Source organism: Nanorana parkeri, unplaced genomic scaffold, assembly GCF_000935625.1.
Source record: "Nanorana parkeri isolate BGI_ZX_2015 unplaced genomic scaffold, ASM93562v1 scaffold66, whole genome shotgun sequence".
NCBI classification, from domain to species: Eukaryota; Metazoa; Chordata; class Amphibia; order Anura; family Dicroglossidae; genus Nanorana; species Nanorana parkeri.
This window is the reverse complement of record NW_017306334.1, coordinates 1,070,459-1,076,017: the sequence shown is the minus strand read 5'-3', so window position 1 is coordinate 1,076,017 and position 5,559 is coordinate 1,070,459.

Here is a 5,559-nt window from a genome sequence, read left to right as displayed (position 1 = left end):
GAAAAAAAAATTACTTGAAAAGTGGAATGCAGTTATAGGAAATTACAATCTAATGATAAAAGCATCCACATGACCCCCCTTCCTCCCCTGCACTGGAAGGACATGGATGTAATCATTATTCCCTATGATTGGTGCTGGTGAAGCCGCAATACTGCAGATGCTAAAACCCCCCCTTTATTATGAAAATGAATGTGTCCTTTAAATATTTTGAAGAGCACATTTTTGACAGGAGGTTTTATGATGATAAATTTCGCAGAATATGTTCTATTTTTAAAATATAATTTGTCATGTCACTAATCATGTTGTACACAGTTACACCCTGATAGAATCTTAATAAAGCCTGTCAGTATTACAGTGCTCCTTTGCTCTACGTGGCCAGTCTTTCTGACTTTTTTCCACAGATAATTTGGTAAACACATTATTAATCCAGTAACTTTAAAGTTTTCATAATTCTCTGCACACTTCAGACATATTGTTTAACACAGCAATAATTTTCGAACTGACTGCTTAAAGGAGAACTATGAGGTGAGTGTTTTTCACTCACCTCATAGTTCTAGCCGACCTGTGACAATGAGACTGTCACAGGTCGGCTCAGTAGATCGGTAGGTGAGCGAACACATACCGGCGTTCGCTCACCTCTCGAACCTGTCACGGCTCTCTGCCGTGACAGGGGAGGGGCTGGATACCCCCCGCTCCGATCTGCCAGCGCTCACTGGCGGGACGGACGGGGGAGGGGGCAGGTACAGCTGGCTCTGCCTCTAGATAGGCAGAGCCAGCTGTCTGTCACGCAGCTGGGCGGATCCCGGCACAATTGTCGGGATCCGCTTCAGCTGCGGCGTCTCAGTATACCGCGAGCTGTACCGCCAGCTACAGCTTGCGGTATACTGAGCCTAGGGTGACGGGAGGACACTAGTTTGTGTGCTCCCGTTACCCTAAGAAGAACTATGGGGGAAAGCCTTAACTCCATAGTTCTCCTTTAATGAAGAACTTCAGCCAAATGCAAAACTTACCCTTGCAATGGCACTACCATGGCATTAAAAGTCTTTAGTGTTTATTTTGGTCTAGGGATGGAATAAAACAGAATTACTTACTGGGTCCTGGCTTCCTCTAGGTTGCTAGACCGGTCCCCACAGCCTCTTCTCCACTGGGCTCTAAGGACCACTGACATCATTACATCTTTTGCAGATTAACTGATGCCTGCATTAAATGTAGGGATGGTGAGGGACATTCCATTGCCACAGTCTAGAAGAGAGGGGAGTGCTGACTGTTATGATAATGGGATCAGGTAAGTAAATCTACTTTATTTTAATCCTCTAGAGCCTTGGTTCTTAACTGGTGGGTTGTGAGAACCAAGTTCAGTGGGTCGCAGCATGCCTTCCACTTTTCTAGGCGAGAGGCTCTGGACCCCAGGCTGAGGATTCAATCCTGTTCTTATAAGTTAGGGAGACTGGATGGACCTTAAAAAAATATAAAATGAAACATTTCTTTGGAGTGTGTATAAGTGTGAGATTGCGTCTGTTGTTGTATATGTATGTCAGTGTTTTTGAGGGCCCGTTCACACTAGTACAGTGTGTTAATCGCATAGTACTGTGCGATTAACACACTGTACCAAGCAATCGCACCTAACGTGAATTCAGATGTGGAAGGTGTGTTGCGTTGCCATTCATTTAAATTGTACCTCAAACGGACCTCCCACCCACAGTTTGTACGCCTGCATTGGAACGCCGGTACCCTAAAGCCTTGTGTTCCATTGCGATGCAGACATTGCAGACTTAGGTCGCAACTTAATGACCAAGGAGAAATGTGTTTGTTACACAGTTTGGCAACTACTGCTCTATACAAAACAAGCACTTAGCTCTTGCAGAGTTCTTTATTATATAAGATTAAAAGTAGTTAGTTGCTATGTATAAATCCTTTCTTCTCTGTGCAGTGGCTTCTGTAGTTTAAAAAATTAAAGTGGAGGAAGAGTTTATCAGAACACAAATCTCAGGCACAAAATGCACACACGCGCACACACACACACGTTAGGAAAACTCTTCACTCTGACCAGTTACATTGGGACAACCAATGTAACTGAATTAAACCAATGGGCCTTAATTATTAAAGGAGAATGCTTGGTGGCGAAGCAGTGCTCACGTTAATCATCCGATCATGTGCAAGGGGATTTAAAAACAGGATTTTACCTTGCAGATGATTGGATGATTGAGTGGACACATCTTCACTTTGCTAAATGAAGATTCTCTTTCCTTTCATAACTCAACCCCAATAAATGTCTGCAGCTAAGAACAACTTTTACAAATGAGTAGTGAACATATAGGGATTCATTTACTAAGGGGAAATAGGCTGTTCACTTTGCAGGGTTATTTTCGCACTAATTTCTATTTCAAGATTAACCATTTTTTTTCTCTCTCTTATATTTATATTGTGGCCTACCAAGCTGCATACATACTGTGCAGCCACTGAACAGCATGTGTGGCTATTGATGATACACTCTAATTTCTATTTCAAGATAAAACTTGCCTTGTCTCCCCATCTTGTATTGTGGCCTAATCTTGCATGCATACATAGGAGGACTGATTTAGACAGGAGCCAATTAACCTACCAGCATGTCTTTGGAGTGTGGGAGGACACCAGAGTACCTGGAGGAAACCCATGCAAGCACAGGGAGAGCATGCAAACCTATATAATAGCTACGTTTTTCTGACACACAGAATTTTGAGGCGCACACATTCACACACAATTGTTTCAAGAACAACAAATTCCAAAGAAACATCTCTACAGTTAAAATTAAAACTTGCTGTGCTGTATTTTCAAGCTCTGGAAAAATGGTGCATGTGTACCATTTGCTAAGACAATACACATTATTCAGCCATCCTCACCATTTAGAGGAACTATCCTGGACCCTTAGCTGCTATGGTAATAAGAATTAAGAACGTTTGACCATTTGACTGCTGTCCTATGACATTCATGGTACTGTGCTGCCATCTAGAGTTTGCAAGCAGAAATGTTTCACTCATAGAAACTGATGGAAGACCTGAAAGTGATATAAGTGGGCAGAAATGCAAACTTTCTAAGATGAAAAGGTTTGTAATTTAAGCTCAAGAGAACTCCATCATGGGACAACACTACATCTGCACCCTGCGAATTAAGCTTCCAAGACCAAAAACCCATGTCCTCCTGTTCAACCCCTTAGTGACACAGCCTCAGAATTATTATTTTTTTGCTTTTTTGCTTCTGGGGAACGGAGCAATTTTGCCATTTTTGCTATGTGTTTGTTTAACCACAATTTCCATCTTTCTCATTCATTGCACCTACATATATAGGACAAAATGGGCTTTAATTTGATGTGACATATAAAGTCTTATTTTTTTTATAAAAAACATGAAAAAAAAACATTAACAGCTTTGGCAATATTAATGTGTACATAATTAGTGTAGTCAACAGAAAGCAATTCTTAATAAATTCTATAATGTGTCCTTATTTGTAGGGTTTATTATATTTCTGGGATTTCAGTTTATTTTGGGAGTTATAGGTCACAAAATACAAGGACTGAAATACAATTTTAGTCTGGAGCAATTTTATGATGTGGTATATTTGTCTCCTATCTTAATAGCCTCCTCGGCACTATATTTTCCTATTATTTTTATATTAAACATATTTTTTTAAAACTGTTTTTCCTTTTTCTTGAATGCTTTAAATTTGTAAAAACTTTTTTTTTTTTTTTTTAACTAGGGGCACTAAGAGGTTATTCTTTTATGTACAGGGGCTTTGATACTTACTTGTCTAACAATTAGACAAATTTAAAGGCAGGATTTGGCAAACTATAGACTTCAATAGAATTTGCCACAAAATTTGGGTTTGGATTCTGGGGAGGGGGTCCAGAGTTCAGCTATAGAATGGCTGACAGGTTCACTTAAATACTTAAAATAAGCAAGGCTAGGCCTTGTCTTTGTAAGACTAATTGTAGGTCATCACAATAATCACTTAGTTTTGCTAAAGTGTTTTCCGTGAGAGGTGCTATAGAAGGTATCCATGCAATTTTTATTTGTCCATAGCACAATGATCTAGTTCGTTCCATTCATATTGCAGTTTATTTTCCTTCCATAAGCTTCAGGCTACAGCCTATTCAATGAAGTTTAATAGGGATAGAAGATTAATCACTCATTGCAAAAGATCAAAGCAAATAACAGCTATTAGAGAGGATATTGTTTTAGTCGAGAAAAGATCTCAATAAATCACATATTAGGTAGTAAGGTAGTGTGCTGAGCTACCTCAGAACTTGTACCCCTCCCAGATATATTGTTTTGTCAATGATGAAAAATGAATCATAGGCAAGTTAAATCATTCGTCATAGCTGAAAGATGAATGATCATCATAACTTTTGCTCGACACTTTTAATGAATAATCCAGTCAAATCTGTAAAAGGGAAACTTAAAATTGTTGGGCTCACACTGTTGCATAGTAACATGTGTGTAAGCGTGCGCGCTATGCATGCTTGGTGTTGTGTCATTTATCCTTAATGGTTCACCAAAGCACTTTACCAATGAACGTGCGTTGCAGTGTGCCACATCACAACACACAGTAAAGCACTACTGTGCATTCTGTTATAAAAAATACTGCATGCACCATTTTGATACGTTAAGCAGCCCATTCAAATTAATGGGCTGTCGTAACGTAAGATACGTTAACGTTCAGCATAACACAGTCTTTGTGCAGCATAATGCACATGCCTAAACACATCATAGCAGTATGAACCCATTTTATACCATATATATGCATTATTTGTTTAATCCCTTAACCTCCCTGGCGGTATGCAGGATTTTAGCATGCCAAAGTGGTACATTGTTTTTCATGGAAATTTGTTGTTTTATATTGTAGGCCTGTAATTCTTAGTAAATCTTAGGAATAACTCACCTAAATATATCCAAAGAAGAGTCTAGAAGACATCCCGGATATGATAAAGTTTGAAACACGAAATAAAAAAATTATAATATAATAAACAATTATAAGAAATTATAATATAATAAATAATTATTCAAAAAAAATTATAATATAATAATAAAAAATGGTCCAGTAAATGGGAATTCTGGGGGCACTGCTTGATCCGTACCACAGTCAATAGAGTACCAAGTTGGCACATCACTGAGCTCGGTCGCAGAATCGTCGCTGTCGTCACTTTCAGTGTCTGATGACGAATTTCCCAAGGAATCGCTATCGCTCAATTCTGCAAGTGATTCTAATTCACTATCGCTGTTTTCTACCTAGTCTAAAACCGCTTTTGACCTAAAGGGACGCTTTTTGGATGCCATGGACGTTCTCGAGTTTCCAGGCAGGAAGAATAGTAAAAGTGCAGGCAGGACACTGGCAAATCTCTAGGGACAAAACTGAAGTTAAATGGTTTGATACAGAATTGTAATCATAGCAGATTACATTGTATTGTGTGTATTCTGTGTATATTGCATGTTTTCACTTTTGAATTTCCCACTGGCTCCGCCCCCCACTGTGACACGGAAAATGAAACTAAAAGTCAGATGCCGGGGTTGGCCGGGCGCACACAGC